The sequence below is a fragment of the Leptonotus elevatus genome, chromosome 1 (genome assembly GCF_054856555.1).
Source record: "Leptonotus elevatus isolate MCC_2025b chromosome 1, RoL_Lele_1.0, whole genome shotgun sequence".
Classification (NCBI taxonomy): Eukaryota; Metazoa; Chordata; class Actinopteri; order Syngnathiformes; family Syngnathidae; genus Leptonotus; species Leptonotus elevatus.
In genome coordinates this window covers 40257683-40275606 of record NC_141239.1, presented here as the reverse complement: position 1 = coordinate 40275606, position 17924 = coordinate 40257683, and the positions used below count along the sequence as shown (strand labels likewise).

The following is a 17924-nucleotide window of genomic DNA, read 5'->3' as shown; positions in this document are numbered from 1 at the left end:
TCGTCACAACCCAAGCCCAATTACCAACCCATGTTACTCCGATTAAATGAGGCGAGCAAATAGTGCAGGGAACAGGAAAATGCTGCATCCATATCATCTGCTGGTAGCTGCACATTTGACAAGCTGAGCTTGTTAGCAGCTTCATCAGCATTCATTCAGAGTTCACGCAGCGTGGTCTGATGAATGCCAGGTCGAATGTTGTTTTGCATGGTTTCGTGTTTTTCAATTTGAAAGGAATATCTGGTCTTGGACCAGGTCAAAAGAGGAACCACATGATTGTTACCATATTGTCATAAATAGTAGCCAGCGACATTTGTGTTGCATTGAGTGTGTCCCGGTATATTAAAATTGATATAAATCGAAACTACGGTATATCAATCAATTTTCCATTCCAGCTAATGGTGAAGTACTTTATACATCCTGCCCTGGCCATTACACTGTAACAAATTTCTGTAGAATCTACGTTAAAAAATTATAACATTATCTTGCTTTTTTAAATTTTACAATGTTTAAATGCATCATGGGTAAAACCAGTGGTGTAGTGGTTCCTGGAAAAGTGGGTATACTTATATTATTATGATATATATCAAAATAAAAAAAACGCCCTGTTTTAGAAACGGTGACATGTGACGGAAAAGCCATCATTTGTAATTACGCACAATAATAAAATGATCAAGAATTAATTAGGACCAGTTTGTAATGTAAAATGTATTTATTGTGAGATAAACATGAATAATATGTTATCTAATATAAAATGTAACTACATCATATAAGTTAGTTAGGGCTATATTAGTTTAAGTTATTGTATACAGAATACAATAACTTGGTTAACGTTACTTAGACCTAAAAATAAGGTAAGGGGGGGTGGGGCTTCATAGACACTGAGATCATCTCTGGTCCTGGCATTGATTAGTTTCATTCTGCATGCCGTCACTCTCTGGAAAGACGTTTGTTTGTTTATTTTTGCCTTGCGCAAGAGACAAAGCGACCTGTCAATCAACTGGAATGGCATCGACACCCACGTTTTAGCAATAAAGTCCTCGGCATGACCCGCCCTACTCATTCTCTGATAGGTGCATCGGTTCTCATGCCTTTAACTTACCAATAAGACAACGAGTGCAGGCCAGCCAGTTGAGTGCAGGCCAGCCAGTTAGAGGCAGTGGAGGGTGGGTCATGGCCACTGATCTGTATATACTACTGGATAGCCGATAGCAGAATCCCGAGCTAAGCCGAGCAGATCCGATTCAGTAATATATACAGATCAGTAGTCATGGCTGAATGGTACGCAAAAACTGCGCATCATGAGGGATTTAGAAGTGGGTAGATGCAAAACTGACAGAAAAAGAAGTGGGTATACCTGCGTATTTCTGGACTACACTACTGGGTAAAACAAAGTGCATCATGGGTAAAAACGAAGCACAGTAATATGCTGTATAATTAGAGGTCAAATATTGTAAATTTTACAGCACCTAGGTTTTGGCATGTATATATGTGGATTACATGTAAACACTGTAAACTGTAACTGGCCTGGGTCACATGCTGACGTTTGAAAAAGGAAGCAGGAAAAGCAAAATATAGCATTAGCATCACTGTCTCCATCTGTCTTTGTACTGCTGATTAATTGTACTGTTCAGCCGATAAAGGATTTGCTCTCTTTCACGTTGAGCTTCCGCTGGTAGGCGTACTCCTCTCAAAGGTGCCGTCTGAAGTGACTTCATTGAGAGATACTGTGACGTCGGCCTCATGGTGGGAGGGTCGTCGTGTGTACTGTAACTTGAGCTGCGTTCAGCTCTGCTTCAAGCTCACACTATCAAAGTGTGGCTTTAAAAGTTGGGCTGGCCTATTGCTATTAGTGAATGAGAGTGTGTAGTAGCCTACTAGTTGGTTGTTGTTGGCTCCATATTGACAATTCCGAACGTCCGGGCATTTCTGATATTCCCCAATGCAACACAATGTAAATTCTTCCTTTATACGGTAAAAACAACATCACATAAACCACACAGATTGCTATGTCTTTACATTTTGAAATCAAAAGAATCCTCACAAATCAAATAACAATGATCCAAAATCCAATGCTTTTAAACGAGCGGAGCTTCCTTTCACCGAATTGACCTCCATTTTGACTTGTGACATCACATCGGAATTGTGAATAGTGGACTGGCTGGCTCACTGTTAGCCAGCCATTGTGTTGCGTGCCTCTTGCCGTGCAGCTATAAATGTTCTTGTTACAAGTTGATTTCGTTGCTGTTTGTTCAATAAAGTGATTGAAATTGCACCGGCGGCTGTATGTAACCTTCGCCAGATGGAGGGATCATAATTTGTTCAAACAAGCAGTGGTAGGCTAAAATTCTTCACTTCATGCATCTGCAGTAACAGTCAATGTGGAAAAATGATCAACGCGAACTCTGATATACAAAAATCTGCTCCTGGATCTGAGTCAGCACTCAGCAGGATGACACATATTTATTTTTAATGACAATGAGTGGTTACTAGGGTTTGTTGTTAGGTGCATACAATATCATTGTTAGCAGGAACCTTTCTGGCAAAACAAAAATGAACCCACACAACGGCCAGTTCACTGTCGTTTCTAGTGTTAAAAGAGTCGTCTGGGGACTCATTTGTACGCAGAGGACACCATCATGAATTCAAATTAAGTCCAACACTTAAAACTCTCCACAGACCTCTCTCATAAAAGAGCATAGCAACTCTCATGACAATATTTCTAGTGAAAGTTTAAGTAGAGCCACTCCGGGAATGACAACCATATTTTAACCGCCACAGCTGATGAAGTTTTACTCGGGACAGGGGAAAGTGTGGAGAAAGCGTGTGGCCGTAGCCCATAAACAAGCGAAATTAACAATTAAACTCTGCGCTAAAGATTAATCGGCTGGTTTCTTTTTGATGGACGGTAGATCACACAGGCCCTATCGCAAAGCCATTACCAAAGCCTGCAGGCCCCGGTAATTAATCATCTTGTTGGCCACGCTAGGACAATCAAATTGATCTTCTGGCCGTGGACGGGCATCCTATAATCCACTAGGTGTCAGCGTCCCGTCATCCGCTCGTCATGCTGTGCCGGCTTGTATTTATTTATAGTGTCAATGGTCAGAATAGATTTGACCAGACGAATACTTTTGCCTTGCTATTCATCTTGGCGTCCTGCATGTCAGTACAGTCGTGGTGACGGTGAGCTCATCTACTCTGAGGTCACTTTATTAAACAGGAGCGGCTGCTTTCTTTGTCTTCCATTCATGTACAGTACATTGATGTCCTGCTTTGGGTCCGTTTTCCAGGCACTCTTTCTGGAATGTAGGTCAAAGGTGATTTCAAGGTAAGTATACACAGCGGTTAATGCTGCTTCAGTTCCAGTGCGGGAATGTTGCAATAAAACAACGCAGACAAAAAGTAACAGCACTGCGCTGTCTCTCATGCATTATTGCAAGTATTCATCAAAGTTTTTGCATCAAGTACTACCTCAAAAAAATGTGTAACTCTCCAAGTACCACCATTAAAAATTGAATAATTGTTTGAATATTATCACTGTGCTTAAATACTATAGTTGAATAATTCAATAATCGTTTGAAAACAAACTGTTCTAAAGGCATCAATATTACGCAAGCATAATAATGGATAACTTTTGTAATTTTATATCAAAGCTGCTCAATGGAGGAAATGGAATTTTGAATCACTACTGCCACGTGTGGCCGGAAAATGAAACTGCACACTTTCTTCTCATGTACAGTGTGCTCATATCACATCCGCAGCAGACAGATCAGGAAATTTGAACCCGAAACCAGTGTGAAAACTATTAGCCAGAAGCTTGCTGGATTGTGAACAACAAAGGTGTAAATCCGCCAATTAGAAGATATGTGAGTCACATATGGTCAATTAAAAAAAGAAAATATTGAAAATATATTTTTGGGAAAATTTCTCTATAGAGCAGCTTTTAGCTTTTAATAATAACAACGGTGGGCATTATCATCGACTGGAATTGATTGTTGCCATGTGCGTCAACACTTTCAGCAAATGCTTGATAATGCGAAGCCTCACAAAAATACACGGATCGAGAAGGACCGTGTGAACTCACCGCAATCAACAGAAGTAATCCTGCTTTATTTGGTGTTCAGTCATTTTCTCAAGGCTTTGCATTATTAAGCATTCGCTGAAAGTGCTGAAGCACACGCCAAAGGGTGGGCACTTCATCAATTCCTGTCAATGACTATGCCCACCTCTGATGATGATGATAATAATAATAATAATAATAAAATTCTGGTGAGTTTCACACAGTAAAAGCGGTTGTTAACTAATCTCACTTTTTCCAATAAGCCATATGCCAAAACCTGAAGTAAATTTGTGTACAGTATTTTTTTTTAAATGCACACTAAATCAAAAAATCTTTTAATGCCTTTTCCATTTTAACTAAGAAATTAGCCTTGCACAACATTCCACCGGTAATGCATTATTATTTTTTTATTATTTGCAGGAATGCTTAATCAAAAAATAATTTCTGAATCATGACATTGTTTTTCCAAGTTTTTCTAAAGCAGTCCATTTAGAAGTGCATTTTTAGATCACATGGTTGATAAAGTAAAAAATACATTTATTTTAATCATCATAAGGGGTCCTATGAACTGTGCTTTGTCTGGTCCCTCACCTAGGACCTGTTTGCCATGGGTGACCGTGCCAGGGGCAGAAAGCTCCAGTCAAAATAGCTCCCAGGATCACAGGTACGCACAAATCCCTCCACCATGATAGGGTGACGGCTCACGGAGGTGTAATTTCAATATCAAAATACCTTCTTTTTCTTCTTTTTTTTTTAAGGGAACATTTAGCTTTTCCTGGCAACCTCGTATCTGCAATCAAACACACTTACTTAAATTTGAATCATAATAATCAGGGGCCAATCTAGAGTTTAGATGTTTCTTTCCTTCCAAACAAACGACCCCTGTAAGGATAAGCAGTTCAGATAATGGGTAGATTGAATGTTTATTATTAATAGGCACTTTTACAAATGTATGTCAGGCTAAGAAAAATCTTAAAAACTTGTTTTGTTTTGTTTTTGGGGGGGGGGGGGGGGTTGCAACTCAGACTAGAATAACCAACAACAACGGTGCCAAGTTTCCATGTGCAGCACTGTAATAGCCCCCATATCACACAGAGCCTCCTGCTCCTGACTCCTGCTGTCAAAACAAACAGTGGAGAAGCATGTTCACGATGTGCAGTCTTAATCCACAATCCAAACCCCACCACCATCACCAACCCGGCATGACAAGTCAATACTGGCAAGCCCGAGAAGCTAAATTAAAGTCAAGACGGGAAGAGCCAACATGAGGTAATCTTTGCAAGCCTGAAAACACATCCCCCCTGCCCTGCTGCCTGAACATGCTACAACACGAGCCATCAGCTTTTTGTCCCTCCCAAAGAAAAAGGGGCATGTGGAGTAGTGCCCTGCCAGATCCAGTAGATGGCACTGTGGTTAAAAACAGCAATGACGAATGATCGGCGTTTGGTCACATTTCATATTAAAATTATGCAGTGCTTAGAAAGGGCTTTATATCATGGATAATTGACTTTTTAAAAATGTATATTGAAGCATCGCAGTAGTAGTAGTAGCAATTGTGGTGGTGGTAGTAGGTACCAGTCAATGAGGTTAACTAGGTGAGGTGGTCATTTTTAGGTGAATTAAGTCACCATTGCTTACCGACTGACTCACAGGCTAAAATGAGCTCAGCTCCACTCGTAGTAGTAACACACGCCTGGCTTGCTCACATGGTTCACGTTAATCATCAACCATATGACTGTCACATAATGTTTATGTCAACCTGTTATTAGGAAAGAGGAAACCATTGAATAACGCCTGCAATTCCACATTAGTGGCCCCGGTTCCAGTTCCTGTGAAATTCGTTCAAAAAAAAAAGAAGAAGAAAGAAAACAAAATAGCCCCGCCGCGATTAAGCAGAAGATACCGAAACACTTTTAAATTAGGCCACATTTATAGGCAGGGACTTTTTTTTTCTTTCATTATCGTCTTCTTTTGACTAAAGAAAAAAGGACAGAAAAAGGTTATTGTTTAAAATGTATGATAATTAAGAATGATGCAAATTTAACTATGTAAATAATTTTATGGAACTTAGAAACCAGTCATCAACAATATATATTTTTTTCCAGTCTTAAGTCTAAAATAATTATGATTATAATTTGTTAGATATTATTGTAAGAAAAATATAGTTTATATTCAAGTTTAGATTTTTAGTTTACATTAGGATTGGATATTTTATAACTTGGTATGTCTTAATTATTTAACGATATAAGAAAATATAAAATGATGTATTATAAATCGTGATCATTAGTTTGCGTTCAACTTTTTAAGTTGAACTTAATTTTAATATTTTTGAACATTCTTAGTTTATTATTTTCATTATAAAACCATACCAATGCATTATCACTATGTATTTAAATTGCAGTTACTGTTATTCGTAACACTGTTAAAAGTACACACGCCGACGAGGTTTGGTGTATTTGAATGCAGGAAGGCACATACCATGAGAGTTTTTGTCCGGCATCACGCGAAAAACGGAAGCGGTCCTGTTAGTGAAAAATACCTGCTAAACTCTCTTGAAACGTCTTTCCCAAGAAAATGGTGGCCAGTAGTTGACTGTATATGGACAGCGAATCAGGTGAATGTTTACAGGAAGACGTGCGTGCCACAAGCTTTAAAAATAAACTCATGTGCATCTGAAAAGGGGAAGATGTTCATCTCCAAGGGAGGCACTAGTGAAGACAAAACGAGGCTTCTGAAGCTCTTTTGAACTACTGTGTCACAAAGTGGTTCTCTACCCGAAGCTGAGAGAAGAATTCTGTCTTTGAAAAGTGGCATAAAATAAATGAATAATTGAATAACTAGTGGCAAAGTAGCGTACTATCACATGGGCCTGACGATGGATATTGAGGATATGGAATTAAATGCTCAAACGGCTGTCCATCGTAGTGGTAGTTATAGTTGTGGCGGTAGTAGTACGATACAACTTGTAGTAGTAGTAGTGGTTGTAGTATTGATGGGGTACTGTCGTAGTGGTAGTAGTAGTAGTAGTAGTAGTAGGCCTACTCCCTCCCTCTGGTCAGCTAGCTACCTGGTCAATGCTAAAGCTAATGCTAAGGCCACATGCCTGCGCTAGCACAACCTTCAAGCTGACAAATTCTTATTTTTTATTTTATTTTATTTTATGTTGTTCTGAACATTGTATTTGGATGTTCTTAACTGTTGTTTTAGGGTGACTTTGAGTGTCCAGAAAGGCGCCTATAAATACAATGTATTATTATTATTATTATTTAATGGCGACAGCTCCTGACGTGATAGCGCAAGAATACAAAGTGCATATGACGTCTGTGTGAAGGCAAGACACAAAAAGATTGTGTGTATGTGTGTGTGTGAGAGTGTGTTTGTGTGTGCAAGGGTTTATATCACATCATGGGGACCGTTTTCTGGGGTTTTACTATCATTGTGGGGACCATGTGTCCAAACCTCTTTTTGAGGGTCAAAACTTGGTTTTAGAGTTGGTTGGGGTCAGGGCAGTCAGTTGTGACGGTTAAGGTTAGGGTAAGGGTCTCGGAAATGCATTATGTCAATGAGATGTCCCCACTAGAAATGTAAACCCAACGTGTGCGTGCGTGTGCATGTGTGTGCGTGTTTGTGTGTATGCAGATTAAAAATGTAAGTGTCTCCCCTGCCGACATGTGATCCACTATTGCTTGCTGACGATGACCTCACACCGGAGGAGCTTGGGTTTCTCACATCGGACGCTAAGACAAATGGCGTCCGTCCCATTCATTGAGCTCCACTTCTCGGCCGTTTGCGGACAATTATTCAACCGCCCACGGGAAGAGAAAAGTTGCTCTATCAGATGTCTGTAATTCAATCGCGTGTGGCCACTTGTGCCCTAGAAAAATAAGACAAATCGCAATCATGTTGCACAGACTTTAAGGACAAATCCCCTTTTTCTGGCTAAGACACACCAAAAGGCAGACTGTCCAATGCTCTATCCACCATTTTCTCATCTTTTCCTTCACAGAGCTGAAGTCTCGTGAAAATCAAAAGATTAGATATGAACATTCAGGGTCTGGGATTCAACATAGTCCTATCTAGTTCACCGCAAAGTGGGTTTGGTGGGGTTATGGTCTGGGTGAGCGCCAAGGCTCTTCCACGCCATCTGAGCAGTATATTTCCTCATTGGACAGGTGAATTCCTATCAAACCCCTCTTCCGCTACTTGACCATGTTGTGGGAATCTGCGGTGACTGTTAAAAGCCACAAAGCGTCTTCACGCTTGATCAGTCCTCTGTGACACAGCAATTTGAACACACCTTGAGATAAGGCCATGATAGCCTATTGTTTACTGGAAAGCTATTGTCTAAGACAGGGTGTGTCAAAATCCTTTTTGTCACATTGTAGTTACTGTATGTATACACATCAAATTGATGTACTTTTGACATCAGGAGTAATATTAAGATTGCTCAACTATTGTACGATTTATTTAAAAAATGTCTTAAATAACCCAAAAGTGTTTGCAACAATAGACAAAGTCAAGACTTATTTGAGACCAATATTAGCAAGAAACATGCAGTAAACGCACATGATTTCCTTTAGTGGGCCGCATCTGGCCCCGGGCCTCGAGTTCCACACCTGTGCTTTGTGCTTTGTGTCCTCCTAAAAAAAATTGTGATGTTTGTTCTTTGCGCTTTCATTGGACCGTTCACAGATTCTAATCGCATGTTGCAGTAAAAAATATAGGGTGCCTTGAGATTCCGTTCTAATTCATTGCGTGCCCGAATTCATGATTCACTGATATGAATGGAAATGTCATTATTCTGATCCAGTCCCCAAAAATCCCAACAAATTGTGAACTGTTTTTAATAAGGAAACTTGCACTCCATATTTAATTTTATGAAGACATTGTAATATAATAAAATAGAATGTAAAGAAACATTTCATTGTGATGTGACTTGGCCACGAGGCAACCAGTCATCTCGGGGGGGGGGACATGTTAGTTATCTTTCATTTGTTTTAGGATTATAATTGGTCCTTGATTTAAAAATAATAATAATCTGGTCTCTAAGGAACCCATAAAGTTGTTTTTGAGATTCCACTGTACATGCCAATTTTTCAGAAAACATTGGATGGACCCCTATGTGCTAACTACACACAATTTCAGATGTTTTTAGTGGTTTTATAAACTAACCACCCTAAACTGTTGTATTCTACAGGTTGAGTTGTATTCATACACATTCCTGCACTAAAGTGTCTGCTTAGCACATGATTTCAATTCCTCCGATTGAACGTGCAAGACGCTGCAGCTGCAAGTGTTTACACGCGACTGCTCGTGAGCTCATGTGCACAAACGTCATGGAAAACAGTATCCCTTCCCACAAAAGAGTCATGTGTTCAGCAGGACGTAGTTTTTTCTGCAGGTTTTTTTATTTATTTGAAGGTACGCTGTCAGTGTGGTGAGGCAAAAAAAAAGAAGAACTTATTTAGGCAAATGTGAATGACTGGAAAAACAAACGTTACTGGAAGAAATGGACGTTGGGTGACACTTCAAAGCAAGGTTATCTGGATTAGCAAGCACGTCAGCTCAGATAAGAACAATTCACAGAGTCAAAATTTCAAAAGTGACAGCTCCTGAATGAAAACAGATGAATGCGTCATAGAGTTGATGACTTGTGTTCATCTGATGTGTTGAAAAGCAAAACAAACCCCAAAAACATGTTGTCTTGCAACAATCTTTTCCAGGAAAGAGGCACAATTCCGTGTTGGGCCACCAGAGTGGAATTACATGTGTAACTGCCTCTTTGTGTCTTTAATGGTAAGCCCTGACTTGAGTAAGGAATATTAAAGCCACATGAAGGACTCGTTGCTTGTTTTGTTGGTTGTGTATGATTTGCATGTAACTAGTGCAATTTTAGTATCATGGAAAAGTTAATTTATAATAGATTTTTTCAAGTCCCCGTCCAATGCATCCGCACAAGTTTAGTACCGTTTGGGCAGTTCATCCAAACGGCGGCGCCGTTTCGTAGCTTGAAACCGATCACTTTTAGAACCGGGTTCTAGAGTGCAAAGATTTCAAAACGCGCCCGGTACATTCCAATGTGGACACCATATGAGGGATACTCCTCCAGTTTGATGACGTATGCTCCAATTCCCGCGTGCCTGCACGCGAACAGCCAGTCTGTCAACAACAATGGCGGATAGCCGTGTTGTAGTCGTTTTTGCAACCCCCTTAGCTTTTACAGCAAAATATTTTGCGTGATGTTGTTGTACTGGAATCACCCGCCATTGTCACTTTTCCTGTATTGGTCTCACTGATCTGTATATACCACCATTGGATAGCCGATAGCTCATGTATGCCCGTGCAAGCCGTTGAAGCGAGGGTTTAGGGTTAGGGTTAGGACCGGAGGGTGTGTTCCAACTATAGAGGGATCACACTCCTCAGCCTCCCTGGTAAGGTCTATTCAGGGGTGCTGGAGAAGAGGGTCCGTCGGGAAGTCCAATCTCGGACTCAGGAGGAGCAGTGTGGTTTTCGTCCCGGGAATGGAACAGTGGACCAGCTCTTCACCCTCTGCAGGGTCCTCGAGGGTGCGTGGGAGTTCGCCCAACCAGTCGACATATGTTTTGTGAATTTGGAGAAGGCGTTCGACCGGGTCCCTCTGGGAGTCCTGTGGGGGGTGCTTCGGGAGTACGGGGTACCAAGCCCTTTGATACGGGCTGTGCGGTCCCTGTACGGCCGGTGCCAGAGCTTGGTCCGCATTGCCGGCAGTAAGTCGGATTCGTTTCCAGTGAGGGTTGGACTCCGCCAAGGCTGCCCTTTGTCACCGATTCTGTTCATAACTTTTATTGACAGAATTTCTAGGCGCAGCCGAGGCGTTGAGGGGGTCCGGTTTAGTGGACTCATCTCTGCTTTTTGCAGATGACTTGGTGCTGTTAGCTTCATCAAGCCGTGATCTCCAACTCTCACTGGAGAGGTTCGCAGCTGAGTGTGAAGCGGTTGGGATGAAGATCAGCACCTCCAAATCCGAGACCGTGGTCCTCAGTCGGAAAAGGGTGGTGTGCTCTCTCCGGGTCGGGGATGGGATCCTTTCCCAAGTGGAGGAGTTAAAGTATCTTGGGGTCTTGTTCACTAGTGAGGGCAGGATAGAGCGGGAGACCAACAGGCGGATCGTATATATATATATATATATATATATATATATATATATATATATATATATATATATTATTATTATTATTTTTTTTTTTTTATATTGTAAATGTATAGGATCATATGCTGAGAAACATTTCTTGGGAGGAGTAATATGGCAACCTTGCGGCTTCAAAAGTCTTGGCCTATCGGTTATTCACATCAGTGGTTCGTCTTCTTGGCTGATTCTTCTTCTACGCTTTCCCTTCACTCCCTGTGGCTGCGCTGCAGCGCCACTCCAGACTTGCCATTTACATTACAGCCGTTAAACGTCCTCAGCGTCTTCTTTTGGACACACGCATGTCTTGAAACTTTTCTGTGTGTACAAGATTCTTTTGCGGAACGAAGCCGGAGACTTCTGAGCGCTAATGTACCTGAAACAACAGAATGTTGAAGCGGCATAACAAAGGATCAATTGTGGGCGAGAAAAACTTGTTGTGGAGATGTTGTTTGACATAGGTAGCCAATCTAAGATTAGAAATAAGTCATCTGAGTTGATTTCATTTGATCTCTCTTTCTGTATGTTGTCATCTTTTTTTTCTTCCTACAATATTGTCGCTACTATAAGCTGCTAACAGAAATGTGAAATACCACCACGGGTTGCCCTAAAATATAATTTAAAAAACAGGTGTTTTCCTAAACGTCATACATCAATTGTGAACTTTCACAATCACTTAACCCACCCAGAGCTAGACAATGAAGGGATGCAAAATGACATCTCAGTGACGAAACGTGATACCAGTAAACTAGTGGTAACATAGACTCACTTTAGAGGAACACCAACATCATCATCATCATCATCATCTGCAAGCGGTGGCGCTTTCCTCTCAGGGGGGTCTCATCTGTCAGGCCACTTCCTATTCCCTTCTCTGTGTCTGCCAGGAGGGGGTTTGTATCGTTTTCAATCACCATAAATATGGACATGAAAAAAACCATGACAATAATGATTTTAGCTCACTGTTATTTACAACATGACGAGCTCTCAATTGTACCGAGGAACTGACATGACTCGGTGTGAATAGAACATAATATATTTTTCAAGTTCGGAATGCAATTTTCAAATAAATTTTCCAGATTGAAATGAATTGAACGGCATTTAACACCTTCCTCCCCCCGGAAACACGAATCATTTTTGGGGAACAAAGACACCACTGGACATGATAAAAATGTAATAAAAGAAAACAGGGGGAAAAAATGGTTTTATCAAGTGTCATTACTGTATGATCCGTAGTATGTGTGTGCCAATAAAGGGCTCAGCCGAGGGACTGGTGTCAGGAGCTGGAGACCAGTTTGGACTGGGGTGTGCATGTGCTTTACTGTTGTATTTAATAATGCTTGGATTGAAGCAATCCTTTGTTAACGCAATTCAATCATCAATCGTCTGCATTGCTATGAGGTTTCATTTGATAAATGAATTTGGATGAAATAAAAGCCTGCTGAATACGCACGCACGCACACACACACACACACACACAAATGAATGACTCATACTTACATTGATGAGAATTGGCTGTTTGTGCACATCCCAGCATGTTATTTGAGCAGTAGTAGGCGCAAACAAAAAGCAACTAAGCAAAAGAATAAAATAAATAAAAAATCATCCAATAAGGAGCGTGTGAACCGTTTGACTTGGCCATCATGCATGTCGCAATAAGCCATATGTCAACATTATGCTGACTTCCAAAGCAAGCTTGGAAAACTAAAATGGCTGTCGCAACCTTCAGCCAGTCATGATTGGCTTAGCAAATATTTTACGCCAGATTCGCTTCTTGACGCAACCCAACTTTTTTTAATTATTTTTTTTATCAGAGCTTCGGACTGGGAACATAAATGCAAATTGGGGCACTGGCCAGGAATCAAACCTGCACACTGCTTCATATTTTACGTCTCCAGCTACTGTATATTGCAGATTTCTTAATACTAACAGTATGAACATTTCTGGTAAAAGTGAGTAAGTCCGAATTTCAAGTTACATGAGCGTAGAAAGTAGCAGGTTATGCAACAACATGATGGATAGGACTGAAGACTACTACATAACTAAGAGAAAGAAGAAGAGGCAAAAAAGGTCCCCAACGTACTTCTACTGACTTCAGTAATAAAATGATATATGCTTGTGAGCATTGTCATATGCTCTGGTTGGATTGTGTTGCTTCTCCATGTGCATTAAACGGTATAATTACCATAGCATCTGCGTGAAATTCTGTGATCAAGAGCTCACTAGTCTAATTCTGATTAATATTACATTTGTGGACTATGACCTATGAAGCAAAATACAATTTGACTGTCTATGAGATTGTGACTGTAAAGTGAAGAATATGGCGAGGGTGTGTCGCGCTGTGAGTAATGTGTGAAGGGTATCCTGACGCACCGCAGCACGTGACTCACACTTTTCATTCAGTTCCTCCAATTTTTACCAAGACAACTTTATTACTACAGTAAGTGTGGCCCCGCCCATTGATCCTCCCATTTTTACACTCTATATCTTGGATCTATTATAATTTGGATTTTTCATCGCCTTTCTTCATTGATTGGCTAGGAGAAATCACATGATTGCCAATTATAGTTAGTATGCCCCTTAAAAATAGGACAATATGGCAAGAAATAAGCCTTTTCCCACTTTTTCGTCAAATCAGCATTTGATGTAAATGGGACGCAACCCAATGTCAAGCCATTTTGTATATGACCGTGTTTGATCACTTTTCTGAAAAATCTGAAAACAAATAGCCTAAATAAACTGTTAAGAAAAAGACAGTGATCTAATATTTGTTTATTAGTGAAGAGAATTCAGCTAAAGCTGCTGCATCCGTGCTCGTGTGTCTTTTCTACCGACTGCTGCGTCTTATCAGTTTTTGAGGCCTTATCTCAAACTAGTTATGTAGAATCAGATGTTGATAACTTCTACTGTACTGAAATTCACCAGCAAATGACTTGCTTTCTTGGGAAACAAACACAAAGTTCACGTTAACGCAATCTTTTATTTCCAGCGACTTGCTTACACATACCGGGTACATCTCGGGTCATTTTTGGTTTGCGAGACAAAAAAAAAAAAGTCATTTTTGCCTCAGGATTTTCTGACGCCATTTCGCAATGTTTCATTTTTCCTGTTTGCTGAGCGATGTTGACACTTGGGGGGTATGAAACATGACTAATTTGAGATAAAATGCATGAAGGCAGGATGTGTCACGCTAGTAGCTAGCGCTTTACTGAACGCATGAATGGCCTAACTTCCAGTCACCATGTGTGCTTTATGACTCAACCTGCTGGAAATGGGCTTCAATAATCACCTTCACTCTACAACTATTACAACTCTACAACTACAACTACATCTACAATTTATACTCTTTATCTTATTAGACAACAAGTATTTTACGCAAACTCATTTACAAATTGACTTGTATCAAATAAATTATTCACGGAAAAGACAGCAAAACAACACTCTAACCAGTGGGTGCAAATTTGATATTTGTCATTGAATTCCAACAATTAAATTGGAATTATAACACCAACGAGGTGAGAATGTCTCACGATTCGATTCGATTCCGATTTTGGGGTGTGTGATTCGATTCAGAATCGATTTTTGATTAAGGGCGATTTTTGATTCAAAATTATTTGATTGACACTGAATTTTGCTTTAATTTATAGATGTTCAAGGAATCGTAATGATTTACTCCAGTCTGACTCACTAATGCTAATTAGCTCGCTACTCGCAGCACTTTTATCACTCAAGAGAACGGCTCCACGCTGCAAAAAAAAAACTTTTATTGGAATAACTTGATCAGGACTTTTTCCTTCTACTCTCTAATGCGGCTACAACATAACAGTGTATCAGACCGCGTGAAACCACACTGCCCGCCCCCAAGTGGCCAAATTGGGTACAACATGAACAGCGCTCCCAATAAAGGCACACACAAACAAAGGGAAGACAGTATAAAATAATTTAAATAAAATCAATTTTGGGAAATTTAAAATCGATTCTGAATCGTACTAAATGAGAATCGCGATTCTTATAAGAATCGATTTTTTTGATTCTGAGAATCCTCTCAGAGAGCTCCTAACTTAAGCTGAAAAAATTTTGTTTTAACTTAAGAGTGATTTCTATACATCAACAATTAACAGAGTAGTATGTACATTTGTTTTGCAGCTTATTCCAATTCTATGCTTAACCCAGCCTCTCCTCTTCTCCATATCTCTCCAATATGTTTATTTTAAATATATTTTTTAAGTGATTGATTGTTGGACATTGTTGTAACTCCCTATTTAGTTTGTTCCATATTTTTACCCCACAGACAGAAACACAAAAACTCTTCATAGTTTTTTTTGAGTAATTTGTCTTAAAATTTGGCTACCCCTAAAATTATGCCCTCCTTCTCTTTCAAAAAACATATTTTGTATAGTACCTGCCTGGTAGCACATTCTGTCTGGCTTTATCAATTATTTGTGCAGTTTTTTTTTAGCCACTAGGAGCAACTCTTAGCACTAAAGATCCGGCCCCAGGTCATTATGTTTCTAAGCAGTGCCGGCTTTCGGGAGCTGTTGAATGTCTGCTGTGATTATGGACTCAGATTTGATGTCAAATACAATATAATGCAAAAAAGAAGAAGATGTAAAACAGACAAAGACCATTGACCGTGATCCAGCAGTGCTGCCTGTTGTTCGGCTCATGTGAAGTCCGTAAGTGTTCCAATGAGACACTTGATTTACAGATTGAAGTGCAGACTGAATGACTAAAAACTCTCTGGTTCGGACTGTGGTTAATCCCACTGTCAGTGCAATACGTTGGCAGTCAGCTCTGATACAGTCGTCTTTTATAGTATTTGTGTTGTGTCACTCTTTTTATATGGATCAAAATCGATATCGGGGCGAAGAAATGGTACCAGTGCAACACAAATTTCAGTCAGTGGTATAAGATGTTTTTGTTTGTTTGTTTGTTTTGTAAGTCATCTCTTTTGGGAATAATTCGGGAGGATAGAAGGATATGCAAAACACGTTTACAATGTGTAGCTGCCATAGTACTTCCAATACAATATCACATTTACAAGACTGCCACTCCTCCACAAATTCAGGGCAACGTTAATATATCAATATGTTATATACTGTATTATAGCTGTCTTGAAATGAATGTTTGCAACCAGCTACGAAAGTTAGCTGTCTACAATTGGTGAATAAACACCAAGGGAGCTAACTAGCTAACTAGCATTTCCAACATTAGCTTTTTCTCCGCTCTCTCTGCTCATTTTCTGGCAAGTAAGTTATCTTAATATTGTAGTACATTTTGATTTTAGTGAGAGAAATTCTGTTGCTTAATGTTTATTACCTTTTTGTGTTTATGATAGCACCAATTATAAATATTCTATAGTTAGCAAGGTTAACAAAAGGGCAGCTAAAACGTGAGCACAAATGCTGCCAGGTTCTTGTTTGGCGATTTAGCAGACAACAGAGATCAGCATGAAGTCTGACTGTCATCCTTATCTTATTTTAAGCAGCGCTACATCCCAGAGTGACCTATGGCTGCAGGAATGAGGACAAGAAGAAAGTACAAAGCACTCAGTTCTCCTTCTCTGGAATCCATGGAAGCGGCGGAGTGTTTCAGAGGAAAAGCGCGGTGCTGATTCAGATTCAAAGTAAACAATTGGCCATGTTTTATGGCACTGTTTTTTTATGGCAATATTTGATCACATTTTCTTTCCAAGTTGCTTTTCTTCAAATATCCTACTAAAGTATTGTCCTGAGTCATTTTTCAATGTTATCGGAAAACAAAAACAAAAAAAACAGCAAACAGCAGAAACACAAAAAAGTCCAGTCGTCTTGATTAAACTTTTCCGAGCTGCCATGATGACTGAGAATCTAAACAGTTAAAAAGAAAAAACACAGCAGACACATTGCTACATAAGTTAAAAACTACTTTGGCATCTTATTATACTAGTGGGCTAACATGTACAGTACTTTCTCTGTTGCTTGTTTGACTGGATCTCAAAATAAAACACTACTTGGTACACATTAACGATCTTTTGGGTGTTGGAATTGTTTATGAATGAAAGTAATTATTATAAAATTGAAATGAAAACTACCTAATAATAATAATGATGATGATAATGATAATGATGATGATAATAATAATAATAATAATAATAATAATAATAATAATAATAATAATAATAATAATAATAATAAATACAAAACATGTATTCTTTCATTCATATTAGAATCACAAGAGCATTAATGACAGCTCTTGGGGAAGCACAGCAAAATAATGTTTGAGTAAAATTAAAAAAACGTTTTTTAATTCTAAACCTATTAGCAATAAAACTCCCGAATTCCAAATGCAAATATTGTCACTAAGAGCATTTATTTGCAGAAATTTCAAATTGGTCAAAATACCAAAAACGGTCCAGTGGGATTTTTGGGGGGCTCTTATTTTTTATTCTATAAGTTTATAATTGTATCTTTTCATGATTTTGTTCAATGACCACAAATGAGTCACTCACTTTGTGCTTCCTGGAATGATGACAATCACTTCCACTGTTATCTTGCATCACAACTCATTTCAGAGGAAGCGGCCACATCACCACAAACCCTGTCACTCTTGTCAAGAAAAACTCCACGAAAACATTCCTGTTCAACTTCTTTTGATGGCAATTCCTCAAAGACGCATACTCGTAGAAGACCTGCTTCTTATATAATAGTAACACGTTTG

The 17924-nt window shown here is 39.5% G+C and overlaps 1 long non-coding RNA gene across 1 annotated transcript; it reads left to right on the top strand.

Moving 5' to 3' along the window:
• Nucleotides 1–3109: 3109 nt before the first annotated feature.
• Nucleotides 3110–17324, top strand: LOC147182166 (uncharacterized). The gene is made up of 3 exons (XR_015096356.1): nucleotides 3110–3331; nucleotides 4659–4727; nucleotides 16714–17324. It is a non-coding gene; the product is annotated as an uncharacterized LOC147182166 (long non-coding RNA).
• The last annotated feature ends 600 nt before the right edge of the window (nucleotides 17325–17924 follow it).